The 16,387-nt window shown below is 32.8% G+C and overlaps 1 pseudogene across 1 annotated transcript in view; it reads right to left on the bottom strand.

Annotated features, from left to right (window-relative positions):
* LOC308266052 (cleavage and polyadenylation specificity factor subunit 3-like) overlaps window positions 1–16,387 on the bottom strand; it is a 146,320-nt pseudogene that overhangs the window by 76,085 nt on the left and 53,848 nt on the right. The window contains exon 2 of the transcript in view: window positions 2,822–4,335. The product of the transcript in view is annotated as a cleavage and polyadenylation specificity factor subunit 3-like (transcript). The remainder of the gene's footprint in view (window positions 1–2,821; window positions 4,336–16,387) is intronic.

Here is a 16,387-nt window from a genome sequence, read left to right as displayed (position 1 = left end):
TTAAGTACTGGGGGTGGAATACAGGGACATTCTACCTTCAAGCTACACGCCAACACCCCCAGTCGTATTTTTTTTTCTTTATTTTGAAACAGGATCTTACTGAGTTACAAAGGGACTCACTAAGTAGCTGAGGCTGTCCATGAACCGCTATCATCTTGTCTCAGCTTCCCAAATGCTGGAATTAAAAGTGCGTGACAACACACCCAGCTATTTAGAAAACACTTTGGTTGGTTCAGGACTGAAGCAAATTTTGTATTCTTTTGGGCGATTAGTAGACTAGGGAGAGTTCAATTTCTATTTTTTGGTGCCCTGAATATACCTCTACTACATCTCTAATACATCTCTCTAAGGAGAACTGTTTTTGGATAAATAGCCTGAATCAAGGACCAGCTAATTGCACCCATACTGCCTTCAAAAGTAGATCCCAAATTTATCTGTGTCAACAATTTCTTCCAGAACAGAGAAGCTTCAGTATTTATTTATCTTATTGCTTATATGTTAGAATCAATATATTTTATTAATTTTCTGGTATTTTGATACATTTAAGGATTGTTAAAAGACATTATTTTGCTCAGTAGTTTTGAATAACCTTGTCAATCATATTGCTGAATAATTAATTAATCTATAAATATGGACAATATCTATTAAATGCAAAATTCTGGGGGGTGTTATAGATGACTGTATCTGGTACATTGACACAGTGTACATCCTTAACTCCACTATTATATTTATAGGCTCTGACTTATGAGGATGGAGGAGTCAGCTGGGCTCATATTCATGCAAATCAAATGTTATGCTCTTTGAATAAGAAAACGAAAGAACACATAATATACACTTTTTTTTTTTTTTTTTGCTGGTACTGGGGTTCCTGGAAACCCTTTTATCTCTGGGCTACACTCCCAGACTCATTTTTATACTCTTTTTATTTGGAAACAGGGTCTCTTAAGCCAGCACGGCTGGCTTCGAACCTGCGTGAACCTCCTGTCTCCACCTCCCAAGCACAGGGATTACAAGCGTGTGCCAACATGCCCGGCTTATAATACACTTTTAAAACATCTATTTATTGACGTAGGAGGCAAAATTGTATACTATAAATTAAGTTAGTGATCCTTGCTACTAAAGGTTTAACTTTTATTTTTCTCTAAATTTTTAATTTATGCAGCTTATTGTTAATTAGAGTTAAAGCAAAGCATTTTTACTTTGTATTTCACTTGATTTTCATCACTTGGAAAATGAACAGTTAAATATAAAGATAACCACAGTGTTCACATTAATGGTTTTGTTGTAAAACATTTATTTGACCCAAGAGAGCATTCAGTTTCCAAGAAAATGCTTGCTTTAAATGTAGAATATAAAGGATTAATTGACATTCTTTTTTTTCCCCTTTGGTGCATTGTAGTCATACTTCTTAATGGAGTACAAGATGGTGGAGGCACACATGCACACATCACTCACTCATTTATCTCTTTCCCAGTTCTCACCCCATTCCCTCTCCCGTCCCTCTTTCTCATATTTTACTTAGTGACTTACTTTAATGCATGTGTATCGTGCATTAAAGGGTTATAGGAGAAACTCTATAGAAGAAGGAGAAACCACAGATGAGCAAATAAGGCAACCTGAGGGAGACAGGAGGGGAAAAGAGGGAAATTCCCTAATGTACTTGATGTACATTCACAAAATATAAATTGCTCTTCTTAAGTCTGAAATTGTTTATAGCATGATTTATTTCTAAGATTTTGAACATCCTTGGTACTAATTTTGTCATTATGTCACATTAGCCCTAGTTGAACAGACTGATTTAAAGTCTTGTTTCTAGATGAAACATAAATTAAATTTCAAGAAATGCAGGCTGTCATTACTATGTTAACTTAAATTACTGGCAAAATATGCTGATACATCTTAAAGTAACTGGGATTTTACAGTTAAATTTTTTATGAAACTTTTAAGGAGTGATCATGATCATAAAGCAAATATTTAAGAGCCTAGTTGCATTAGATTCTTCTCTAGACCATATAGAAAAATAATGGTTTTTTTGTTTCCTTTTCAAAAACCTTCAAAATTAACTCCTATTGAAGAACTATGTTCTGGGCATATAAAGAAGAATACTATACCAGTAAAGCAAAACCCAAATGCAACAAGCTATAAAAAATGTACAACACACATGTACATATAAAATTTAAAAGATCTTCCTTTTGCAATGGCATTCCTTCTTATTTAACTCTTTTTCCTAATTAGAATGCTTCTATGACCAACTAAAGCACTTTACAAAAAAAGTTTATTCCTAAAATAACTATTCAGAAAGCTGAATCAATGCTGTATTTTGAACTAGATTGTCTTAAAGGATTAAGAGCCTGAATTATTTTACATTTCACTTATTAGCATAGTGTGTTTCTTTTAGAGGTAGATAAGGTCAAGAACCAATAATCATACCAGAAATTATAGAAAAGGTAATAACGTTCAGATTTTCAGAGACACCTCTCAAATCAATTCATATAAATTTGACAGTAAGTCTTCAAAATATCAGAATCTTTTTTACTCTAAATCTTTAGTAAAATATTTCAAAATCATTTTCCTATTGCTACTCAGGCTTGAGTTATTATCGAAAGGTCACCTATCCATCGTATTAATGTTTAACTAAACAGAGACTTAACTACAATGGGACATGACATCATATGTACTTTTCCAAAGACATTATATATAGCAGCAGCAAATCTTCATAATGCTGAATATTGGCTCAAAAAATCAATGAGATATATTTATGTGGGGGTACATAATAAGACTAAAATAACTTCTGTTTAAACTCAGTGTAACAGATAGTTACTTTCCACATCAGACATGAGTGACCCTATTAGTCTAGTTTGGAATACTTTGAGAACACGTTTTTCTTGCATTTCTAATTCTTCTACATCACCTGTCAATTGTTGCATCTAATAATAGATCAAATTAAAGGGCCCGGTATATGAAATGGCTTGGGTCTGTTTCACAGTGCTTATGGTCAGGTCAGTATAATTAGACAGGTCAAGAGGAGAAAGAAGTTGGTAATTAAAGTTTCTTTTAACAAGTATTCCTGATACCCACTGGCTTTGCTCCAGTTTTTTGTCTGCTAAAAAGCCCCTGAACTTGGCTAGTTTTTCTCATCTGAAGTTCAAGGTCACCGCCTGTGTTCAGGGGATTGTGAACCTCTATGTGCACCTCCTCATTGTCCTCGTGTTCCCGTAACAGCGCTGCTTTCAGTCTGGCCATTTCATTCTGTTCACCATGGACTAAAATCACATGAGGTAGTTTCAAAGCACGGAGAAATTTGATGGTCTGCTGGTAATCTGTGTGAGCAGAGAAAGAAATGTGATCAACAGACATTTTCAGTGGCAACTTCTGTCCAGACATGGTCGTGATTTCTTTAGGCTCAGACATGTTATGCTTGGCAAGTGTCCCTTCTACACAGTGTCCTGCTTGATGACGTTGTTCCTCTTATCAGTACAGCAGCTTTCAAAAAACCTGGACAAGCCACTTTGCATAATGCCTGGGGAAGCCATCATGACACTGGGAGTGATGCCATCAAAATGGTCCATGCTTTTGAGATTCCTGATGTGTTAGAAAACAAAGAGGTTACTGATGTTGATATGTTGTTGTTCATGGCGTTTACATAGGTCTGGTACACTGCCATACACTTCTTGGTCAAAGACAATACGTAGTATATAGGAATCTCATGTAGTTCTGGGTGATTCTGCCAGTACTAATCTAGAATCAAGAGCAGCTACTAAGCCCTTTCAAGTGCAAAGATAAAGATGAGTCCCCTGACCCCTCTGTTGACAATTTCCTGAGCATTGTTACAGAACCTTGCTTCTAGCTCTTCACATTTCTTAAGAATATAGGTACCACAAATAGATACAATTATAAGAATATCAGGCTTAATATTAGGAATTCAGCTGCCATTAGATGTCTATCTTCTTGTCTTGAGAACTCACTGGTGTACAAAAGCTTCATGCCCACGATCTCAGTCATCAACATGGCTCCCTGGATGTGGCCTGCGTGTTAACACCTGAACTTGATTCCTGCAACTTCTTGAACTTTGTGAAAGTTAATGGCTTTGATTTTGTCCATTCTTTCTTACAAGTCTGTCTCAGTATACAGCATGTTGTCTCCCGATATATTACTAGATTTGACATAACCTGAAAGAAGCCATCTATAAATAGCTTTTGTGGTATACATCATAAATGTTCTATTGAACCTTATCTTCTGTAGAAACCAGGGCAAAGCTCCACAGTGATCCAAGTGGAAACGAATAATTAATAGGAGATCAATTTCAGCTGGGTCAATCAAATCATGACCAGTGGCCTAGTTTTTATTCTTATTTTTTAAACAGGGTCTCACTGAGTTGCATAGGGCCTCATTAAGTAGCTGAGGCTGCCGTGAACCACAATCCTCCAGTCTCAGTTTCCCAAATGCTGGGATTATAAGCGTTCCCCACCACCCAGCTTGATTGTGTCGTTTTATATCACTTATAGTACTCCACAAGATTTCTAGAGTTACTTGGAGTCTTCATTAATATTTGGATATCAAGTCTTTATCATTTTAACTAATACATTGGGTATGTAGTGATGGTGCCTTTTAGTTTGAATTTCAATCTTTTTACAAATAATAACATACAATACAGTAAAATTATTTTAATCATTTTAATTTCAAAATACTTTAAAAATATTTTAAAATACTTTTACTGGTGCATTCTAGTTAAACATATTAGTGAGCTCAAAGTGATGTAGACATGCATGCACACAGTACTTGGCACCTTTTTAATTACTTACTAGACATTCACATATTTTGACAATACAAATGTCTACTTTTCAAGTATTTCTTGTCTATATTTTCACAAATATTAGTTTAATAATAATAGCTTTATAATTGAGTCTTGAAATTAATGATAAATCCTCTAATTTTGTTTTTGAAAAATTGATGTGGTTATGTTTATTCCTTTTGTATTTCCATGCACATATTAGAATTAGCTGGTCAAATTCTATAAAATAATTCCTATAAAAACTTTAATGTATATTATATTAAAACTACTGATAAATTCTTAAAAAAACTTCTTAAAATGAGTCTGATCCCTAATACAATTAAATAAAAAAACTCTATATTTGAATACAAAATACTATTCTTTGAAATATAAAGTAAGGTAAAGTACTTTGAAAACATACTGCAGATGCCATATGCTTCAGTCTTGTACTATAACTTGAAAATATTTTCTTTTTTGTTTGATTGTTTAATCAATTTACACTCAATGTTATTATTTATATAATTGATTTGTATATGCCACTTTACCTTTAGCTTTTAATATGTCTGATGGCTTTTCTCCAATAAATCTTCTTAAATACATTATTTTGCATTTTCAGTATTTTCTGAAGTTACATTTGGTTATTTTTCTCACTAATTTTTTAATTATTTTATTAGTAGTTGTTATAGCATTTTTCATATACATTTTAACTAAAATTAATTCATATCATACTATGTTAATTCAAGTAATAGTAAACATTTATTCTTTAATTTGTATTCATTTTCCCTGTTTTGTCTTTCTATGTATAAATTTAATCAAACAGTGACTCCATTAATCTTGACTCTAAATAATTTATATTTTAAAGAAGCTGAGAGAAGAAAGCTGAACAAGTATGTTATATGTTTTCTAATATTAATCTTATTTAAAATTCTGATTTAGCTGATATGTCCCTGTTGTCTTATCATCTACAGTTTTTGTTTTGCATTATTATTTATTCATAATCAAGATACCTTATTTTTGGAACAGTTTCATGTTCACAGAAAAATAGAGCTGAGAATAGAGCTCTCATATACTCCCTGTCCCCATGCATGTACACCACTGTGGCCAGAGTGGTTCATTTGTTACTGTTGATAAACCTACATTGACATATCATTATCACCCAAAGACCATCATTTACAATAGGGTTTGCTCTTGGTGTCGTACATTATGAATCTGGATAAATGAACAATGGCATATATTCACAGTTGTAATATAGAGTGGTTTCACTGTCCTAATAATTTCTCTATTCATCTCACCTTCCCTAGCTTCCACCACAGGCAGCCCTAGCTTTGTCTTTTTTTCAGTTTTATTTGTTGGTAGTATACAGTATGTAGTTTCTTCAGACTGAGTTTTTTTACTTAGTAAGATGCATTTAAAATTTTTCCATAGTGTTCATTGCTTCTTTTTAGAGGTAACATCCCATCGTCCAGTTGTTCCATTTTACTTCAATACTCACCTTTTGAAAGATATTTAATTTGCTTTTAAGTTTGGGCAATTATAGAAAAAGTTGCAACAAACATCCATGTACAGGTATTTGAAGGCATAAGATTTTACTCTTTTGGGTAAAAACCAGGAAATTTGATTTCTGGATATTTTGATAAAAGTATGCTTAGTTGTATAAGAAACTGCCAAACTGTCTTCTGAAATATCTTTTTTTTCATTTCTACCAGTAAAATGTGACAATTTATTTTGCTCCACAGTCTTATCAGCATTTGGTGATATTGGTGTTTATATTTTGGGCGTTCTAATAGGTTTCAGTGGTACACAGTTGTTATTTAAATGGGACATTTTATAAAGATATATGATATTAAATAACTATTTAAAGTTCCTAAAGCCTATTTTTCATTAAAATTTAATATATTTATATTTCTAGCATTCATTTTTTAATTTTTTAAAAAATTGAGCAATTTTAAACTTTGTTCTCTTTCTTTTAGCTACTCCTTTTTATAATTCTCCCAAAATATGCTGCTAACATTTTTTATTAAGAATTATTATCCAGCCGGGCGTGGTGGCTCACACTTGTAATCCCCGCGCTTGGCAGGCGGAGACAGGAGGATCGCACAGTTTCAAAGCCAGCTGTGCTGGCTTAAGAGACCCTGTTTCCAAATAAAAATATACAAAATAGGTGTCTGGAAGTGTAGCCCAGAGGTAGAAGAGTTTCCAGGAACCCCAGTAACACCAAAAAATATATATATATATATCATCCAATCATGTTTTGTGTATATGTCTCATCTTTCAGGTAAATAGTGAGAAAGGATAAATACAAAAAGTTTAAAGAAATAAGTCAGAGGTTATTCATTTAGGTCCATATCAAAAGTATTTATTTGGTTTATATCTGTATTATAGGATTAAAATATAGCAGAGTTTAAGTTTTTCATCTCAAAAAAATTCAATAGTAAATTCTAGATTTCAAATAGTAAATTCTAAATCAATCAAGCACTCTTGTATCAGTTTTCACCAACCAAACCTAAAAAAAACAAAATAATTTATTATACTGAATTACAGGATGTTTAATGAATGAATAAGCAAGTATGTGCTTGCATAAGTGATCATTTATAACACACTGTTTTTAAAATGTCCATATAAAATTATTACAGATATAGCTTGGCATATAAATTCATTTATTTTTTCTTTCTGTTGGGTTAAATAAGCAAATGTTCCTTAGGCATATTTTGTCCCTTCCCACAATCATTTGGTTCAAAGTCATGTGAGTTTCTGGCAACAGCAATGTATTTAGGTCACTATCTTTATATTTGAATTTATTTGCATAAATGCATACCAGTTTTCACAGGTTATTTTCTTCTAGCTAACAATAAAATCTCGTCAGGTTCTTCACAGAAAATTTAGGCCTCCAAAGCTCCAGTGACCAATCCTTATTAATAGGTACAATTTATTATTTTTGATATACTATTTGAATGACAATTTTATAACATTGAAATATATGAATTATCTGGATTTAGTGGAACTATTGTTGATATAATTAACTTCATGATAAGTAATCAAGTATACTGTTTATCATACTTTTGCAACCACATTCGTTCTTTGGTCTATTTATGAACTACTAAAAAAAATATTCAGTTCTAGCAAAATGAAACTTCTTTTCTGAGTACTGTTTGTTTTTGTTCATTCAACTGACCATAATAATTTTTATCTGATTATGTGTGATTCAGTCATTAGGTATCCAGTGAAATATGTGGCTCACTTTTAACTATTATATAAATATGACTATTTTCTCGGAATTTTCTAACATTTATCATTTAATATATTTTATATTTACATTTAGCAATTTTTCAAATAAGTTTTGTACTGAGGTAATTACTAGAATTTTATTGAAAACTATAATTTGCTTCAAAATACTAGAGAAGCTATTACTGGAAATTCAAATTTATGCTCACAAGATTACTTGCAAGACAGTAAAATCATAAGAATGAAGTTCCTCATGGGAATCTAAATTTTACTCTTTCACATATCATTCTAAAATCAAGAAGCTCAACCGATAGCCAACAGAATGGTAAAAAGATTTTTGCCAACTACTCCTCCAAGAAAGGACTAATATCTAGACTATACAGAGAACTCAAAAAAGTCAGCACTAAGAAAACAAATAACAATAAAAAATGGGCAAGTGATGGGAAGAAGGGATGAGGAGGGAATGAAGTGGGGATTGGGTAAGGGCTAATTGGGTGATGTGTGAATGTATGTCTACACAAGTCTTTTCTCCCATTAAGATAAATGACTATAATGCACCAATAAAAAAAACAATAAAGAAACTCTTTAGCTGTTGTGCAACAGACTAAAAAAATGGGCAAATGCACTAAATAGACACTTATGAAAAAATTAAAATAGCCAATAAATGCATGAAAAAATGATCACCATCACTAGGAGTCAGAGAGCTGCAAATCAAAACTACCCTGAAATTTCACCTAATTGCGACTAGAATGGAAATCATTCAAAACAAAAAACAACAAGAATGTGGAGAAGTGAGAATTTTAATACATTGTTGGTGGGACTGCAAATTACTGCAACCACTTTGGAAAACCATATGGAGGATTCTCAAAAGAATGTGAACAGATCTATGATATGATCCATTAATATAATTTCTGGGTATCTACGAAAAAGAATGGAAACAAAACTACTGAACTAATACATGAACATTTATGTTTATAGCTGCACAGTTAACCATTGCCAAATTATGGAGCCAGGTAAGACGTTCAGCAACAGGTGAATGGATTACAAAACTATGGTATTTGTACACAATGGAATTTTACTCAACCATAAAGAAAAACATATTAACATCATTTACAGGGAAATGGGTGGAATTGTAGAACATTATGCTAAGTGAGATTATTCAGTCACAAAAAATAAGAAATTGGATGCTCTCCTTAATATGAGGAAGCTAAGGAGAAAATGAGTCATAGAAGGAATTCTAGGTAAAGAAAAAGATACAATAGATGAGCAAGTAAAATGACTTAACTGAGGGGATGGGAGAGGGGAGGAGGGAAATTCTCTAATGCACATGATGTTCATTAACAAACATATCATTGTCAATCACTAAGTCAAACATGTGAAGGAGGGAAGGGGAGGGATGGAGTGGGAATTGAGAAAGGGCTAATTGGATGATGTGCCCATGTATGCCATCTTGTACCTCATTAAGATATATAACTACAATGTACCAATAAAAATTAAAAAAAATCTTATTGATAAATGAATTGATATAAAAAAGAAGAAAAATTTACATTCTTTAGTCACCTTGATGAGAAAAGCAGTTTGGCTACAGTCTTTTTTAAGTAGACTGCATAGGTTTGGAGTCTGTGTTTACTACTACTAGCTATGGAATGATTGGCAGGTTAACCAAACTTTTGGCACCCTAATTTTTAATTTTATAAAATTAGAATAATAGTAAGACCAAGACTAGTTGACCTTAAAAGGTTTTTGTGGAGATTAAATGTCATTAACTTCTCTCTCCTCCAGACATTCAACATATAGAAAGAACACTGGTTGGTGATAAATGAGTAAATAAGTGTTAGCTTTTAACATGTTTGGTAAAAAGATGCACAAAATAAATAGGGAACTATGTAATTTGCCAGCATACAAGTTTTTGTTGAATTATCATAAAATATCTTATATGTTGTCCTAAATGGTGAGAAACATTCACAATACATGAAATAATAATTTCAACTTGGCCTAAGTAAAAAGTTAGACAAAAATGTTCTTTCTAGCATATTTATACATATAACATAGTAATTTATTTTTAAAATAATGAGGATAGTTTTAATATGTGACTTGGAATCTTTTAGCTATGACCTTGCTTATGTCACTATAATTTATGTCAGTAAATCTCAAGTGAATGAATCATTGATTATTAATTTTGCCTTAGTTATTTTTGAATGAAAGGCAACATGCTAAATCATCATGTAATTTGTGCTATACAAAATGATATTTTTGTACAATTTTATGTTAAAATTGTTATTAAACCCGCTGGTTTTGAGATTATCATAATATCTCTTTCATCCAAACATTGACTAGGAAAATTTTATGTTTGCAGCATTAGCAACCAGTAAAAGTCACAATAACTGTTTATAGCCACATGATTTGGTTCTCAGCATGTTAATGATTCCTTAAAGAAATGCAAACCAATTTAAATATAATATGGAAACTACTTATCATAAAAAACAGTAGTGAAAACTCCATGAAGTTTAATTCTCTTCTAATTTTATGTGTTTTATGCTGTAATTTTTAAGAGACTTGATTAGATTCAAGGGGAAAAAGATCTTACTGAAATAAGGGTAATGACTCCCATTGAATAATTTCCTTTCCTCTAAATAAGCCATGGTAATTGAAAATCGTGGCTTTAGGGGTTAAGTTTAACTGTCTTTAAAATGATCCTCTCATTGTTGACTAAATATTCAAATAAGCTCTCATTTGAAACAGCCATCCTTTTTAAAGGCTTTTTAAAAATATTATGAGATGCTATGTATTCATATCCCTAGTTGATATTTTTGCCCATAATTTGGCTGTCAGAATAAAGTATAGAATCAGTCAGGTCTTTTTAAGACTATTCTGATTAGGGCAATAGGTTATTTTCAAATTCATCTGTGCCTGTTTTAGGTTTTCAACATGCCTTAACTTTGTTAAAAGGTGTTACAATTCAAAATATCTAAAATTTAAGCCAACATCATCATCCTCTTTCACCAGAACAGATTACATTTACTAGATGTTAAAAGATTGAATGGGGACCAAAGAGGTGCAAGTTCATGGCTGGCTGAGGTTGGGCACTGATCTGATGCAGAGATGTCTTTGTTAAGAGAGTTGTACTCCACTCTGGAGGGTCTTCTTCTGTGAGGAAGCTGACAGCTGGCTCAGTTCTGCTTTGTCACATAGCTGCCCAGGAGCCCAGCCGCCTTTTTGGGGGATGTGGTCAGCAAGAGGGCCGATGAGATTTCAGTTAATCGAATTTCACACAGGCCAGTAAGTTTGATTCCGAAGCTTCTAAGCAAAATCCTGCCAAGTCCACTTTATGTAAGCCTCAAGCTGTGAACTTAAAAACTGCTGGGATTGCTTTATCCAGCAAACGTTGTTTTTTTCTTCTTCAGTTTTTAATCTTATGGAGAGAATATCCTTTATTACTCATCATTCACACACTGGAGAGCATATGAGAAGTGGAACAGTGACAAAGGGCAATTGTAATGTGTATGCCCCACAAGTTGAGATGCCTTATCATAGTCAAAAGGTATCAAGAATGTTCCGCAGAGCAGAGGTCAAGCTGGCCTCTAACGGGATGGGTAACTCTTTGTTGTAGCTTTATGACAGGTGGAAGCCAGTTGATTTTTTAGATAAGGGAATTCCTTACAGTGAGCCTGTAAACCAAGACATACTAGCATCTAATATGTGTCCATGGATTTGCCATGTCCTGAGATTTATTAAAGAACTTATGAATAAAATGCATAGTGTATCTATGCCAAGCAACATGCCTCCTCAAATGGCAAGGTCTGTTTGATCAACATTATTGGCCTATAGGAAAACAGCCCAAGTTAAAAATTCGAAAGTTTTCTCTTTTCCATTCCGGTTTCACTCCTGTAGTGGCTCTCGTCTTCATAAATTCCTACCGTATTAGCAGAATATAAATTCCCTTATTGACTCTGATATGTTTCTTATCAAATCCATCTTCCAGATTCCTGCCAGAGTAATTTTTCTAGATGTTTATCTATATAATGTACCCCTCCTCTGTTTAAAGCAATTAGTTTATTTTTCTCATGTTTTTCTAAGTGTGCCCTTCAGTATAGCCACAATTAATGCTGCCCAGTTTTCTCACTTTAATATTTATGATTTACAATCTCATCTTAAAAAAGTCATCTAGTCAAATTAAAACAGTAGCAGCAGCAACAATAACAACAAAATCCCAAACTAAAAAGAATCACACTCTGCATTTTTTGCTTCATGTCCTTCCTTCCTTCTTTTCTTTCTTTCTTTCTTTCTTTCTTTCTTTCTTTCTTTCTTTCTTCTCTCTCTCTCTCTCTCTCTCTCTCTCTCTCTCTCTCTCTCTTTCTTTCTTTCTTTCTCTCTTTGTACTGGAGATAAAACCCAGGGCAATTCTGAGCTATACCTTCAGCCCTTTTTATTTTTAATTTTAATTTTGAAACAGAGTCTTGCTAACATGTACTAAGTTTCTGAGGCTGGCCTTGAACCTGTGAGTCTCCTGTCTCAGCCTCCCATGTACTGGGATTACAGGTGCAGGCCACCATGCCTGGGTCTTACATTGTGTTCATAGGACTTCCTTGGAGTAATAAAGCCTCCTAATCCTCTCTTCTGCCACTGAAATTTCTGTTCAGTGTGAACATTCATTTTCTAGAGCCTGAATTACGTTCTTTTTTGTTTATGCAAACTTTTTTGTATTGGTTATTGGTTGTATTAGTTATACAATTATTTATAAATGAGTGCCCACTATTACTCTCTAGTTTCTTAAGAGACCACTTGAGAAAGGACCATTTTTATAGAAATCCAATTTTTATCCCATTTTATGTGATGTACTAAAATCATGTTTTAGTGAATATTCTAGACACTTTGAGATTTTCTACATAATCATGTCATCAACAAATAGAAAAAGTTTTATTTAATAATTTCTACTCATATTCAGCTTCCTTTAATTGCTTTATTGCGCTGTTTAGAAAATCCAATTAAATAAGAGTAATGAGAAAACATTTTTGTCTTATTCATAACACTAGGGGTAAAACAGCCATTCTTCTTATAATGTTAGATATAGTTAAAGATGGTCCTTACTTCTCATTGTTTTTAGTTTTCACCATGAATATATGTTGGATTTTTTTTAATGGTACTGGGGTTCGTGGAAACCCTTCTACCTCTGGGCTACACTCCCAGACCTATTTTTATACTTTTTAATTTGGAAACAGGGTCTCTTAAGCTAGTAAGGCTGGCTTCAAACCTGAGTGATCCTCCTTTCTCTGCCTCCCAAGCACAGGGATTACAAGTGTGCACAACCATGCCTGGCCTATATGTTGGATTTTTAAAAATGCTTTTCCTTAAGTCAAATATCAGGTAATTTTTTTTCTATTTTAGTTGATGATATAATGAATTACACTGAACCAACCTTGAAATCTTTGTTGTTTTTTTTTTTAAAAAAAAACCCTATTTGGTTATGGTATATAATTATACATCGCAGAATTCTACTTGCTAATATCTTTTTTAAAGTTTTGTATATATTCATAACAAATATAGGTATGCTTTTTTCATTTCATCCCCCTTCTGTATTGTTTTTCTGTGATTTTGTGTTATAATAGTACTCACTATATAAAACAAATTTAAAAATATTATTTAGTAATTTTTATTCTGAAAGTTAATGTGTAAAATTAAATCAACAGTTTTGTAGAATTCTCCAAGACATTAATTTGCCTCTGGAAATTTCTTTATTTTTTCTTATTGTGAATTCCATTTTTAATTGGTATAGCTATTTCAAAGGATCTTTTTATCTGTAGATGGTGATGCATGCTTGTATTTTCAGTACTTGGGAGGCTGAGACAGGGGGATCAAAAGTTTGAGATCAGCCTCATCAAGTAGTGAGACTGATCAACCTAGCGAGACCTTGTTTTCAAATGAGAAATAAAATCAGGATAGGGTTATACCTAAAAGGTTTAATGCTTCTGGGTTAAAGTCCCAGTACCACACACACAAAAAAATTAAAAGTATAAAACAAAATAAAATGATCTCTTTAATATTGGAAAAATTACAGCAGTTTATCTTACCAGTATAATTAGTGTGTTTTGTCTGGACAGAGGCTTATCATCTTATTAAAAGAACCAGTTTAGAGTTTCGTTAATTTACTGTACCTTTTTTCCATTCTATTGTATAGGTTTCCTATCTTTAGAATTCTTTTTCTTTGTTCCCTAGATTCTCTTATATTTGCTTTTGTCTACTCCCTTGAGTGGGAGCAGAGCACTGACTTTAGATGGCCTTCTCTGTTGTATAAGCACTGACACTCAGGATTTCTTCTGGCATTGCTTTAACTGCACTCTGTGCACTGTGACATGTTTCCATCATCATCCATTTCAAACTGTTTGCTAACAGACCTTATAATTTCATCTTTGATCAGTTATTTAAAAGTTTATTTTTCTAATATTTTGTGGTACCATACCATATTATTGTATAACCATTTTACTTTTGGCCAGATTTACATAATTAATATGGTTTTTAGGTTTAATTTTTTTTTTTTTTTTTTTGGCATCTGGGGATGGAACCCAGGGGCATTCAACCTCCGAGCTACACCCTCTGCCCTATTTTTTATTCTTTATTTTGAAACCGGATCTCACTGAGTTGCAGAGGGCCTCACTAAGTAGCTGAGGCTGTCCGTGAACCACGATCCTCCAGTCTCAGCCTCCCGAATGCTGGGATTACAAGTGCGTGCCACCACACCCGACTAAAATTTTTCTAAAACCTACTCAGAGCCCAGTATTCAGTCAGATTGGTAAGTATGCCAAATATAAATGGAAAAAAAAACCTATTTATTCTGCCATTGATAGATACAATGTTTTGTAAATATAATCTATATCCAGTGGTTGATAGTGGTCTTTAGGTATTCTAAGTAATTTTAAATGAAAATGTATTTGGAAGCTATATTTAATTGTATAATGGGTATAATTGCTATTTTACCCTTATGAATTGAGTCTTATATTTCTTCACATCTTGGGTAATATTACCTTTGGATCTATCTTATCAACAATTCTAGAATGATTATATTTATTGCATTCAAGACATATTTTATGTTAACTTGCTTTTAGTCTATTTAAAGCCTATCACCTGTAGACAAAATATAATTAATACTTTTAAACACAGCTTCACAATTTCTATTAAATTTGCTTAATTCATATATATTTACTAGAATTGTAAATATGTATACATTTGATCTGCCATCTTACTATTTTCTGATATTTTCTCAGTTTCATATTTCTTTCCCCCTTAAAAATATTTTTAAAAATTTGAGCCAGGCATGGTGTCACAAACTTGTAATCCCAGCATGCGGGATGGGGAGACAGGAGAATCCAGGTTCAAGGCCAGCCTCAGCTATTTAGTAAAGTGCTTTGCAACTCAGTGAGACCCTGTTTCAAAATAAATAATAAAAAATAGGAATAGGGGTGTAACTTGGAAGTAGAATGCCCCTGGGGGAACCCCAGTATCACAAAAAAGTTACATTGGAATTACCATTTCATTTTCTTATTATCTTTGAATATATGGTTCTTTGCACTGCTTTAGTAATGGATATTCTAAATATTTGATAGTTATTTAAATTGTCTGAGTTAATATACATTTAATATTGTATCACTTTATATAAAATATAAAAATTATGCAATCACATATATGCATATTTTATTTTTCATTTCATTTTAAAATCGTCATATGTATTTTACTGTATTCAGTATAAACTCCACAGGCAATTTTTATTTTGCTAGTAGTTTTGTATTGCAGAATTTTCTTCCTTTTTTAAATCTGAAAAAAACATTTATTTTAATGTGATTTTTGAAGTATAGTTTTTCACTAGATATAGCTCTGGGGTAAGGTTTTGTCCTAGACCTTTTTTATATTTTACCTTTTTTTGTTTTTCTTTAAGCATTTAAAAATGTTATTTAAGCCGGCCATGGTGGTGCACACTTACAATCCCCGCACTTGGGAGGCGGAGACAGGAGGATCGCACTGGTTTGAAGCCAGCTGCGCTGGTTTAAGAGACCCTGTTTCCAAATAAAAACATAAAATAGGTCTGGGAATGTAGCCTGGAGATAGAAGGGTTTCCAGGAACCCCAGTGCCACACACACACACACACAAAATTATTTAAATTTCTTGTGGTTTTCATGGTTTCTTCTTTTTAATAGACTTTTATTGATGTATTATACATCATAGTGAGACTCAAAGTGATGCAAATGTACATGTACACAGCACCTGGTGTGATTCTATATATAAACCACATTTCATTTTCTGATGATGGTTTAGTTTCATAATCGGCCTAATGTGAATTGTGCTGCTATAAAAATAGATGTGCATGTATTACTATAGTATACTGCTTTCAGCTCCTTTGGAAA

Source organism: Muscardinus avellanarius, assembly GCF_963383645.1.
Source record: "Muscardinus avellanarius genome assembly, chromosome: 8".
Classification (NCBI taxonomy): domain Eukaryota; kingdom Metazoa; phylum Chordata; class Mammalia; order Rodentia; family Gliridae; genus Muscardinus; species Muscardinus avellanarius.
This window is presented reverse-complemented; position numbering and strand designations above follow the sequence as displayed.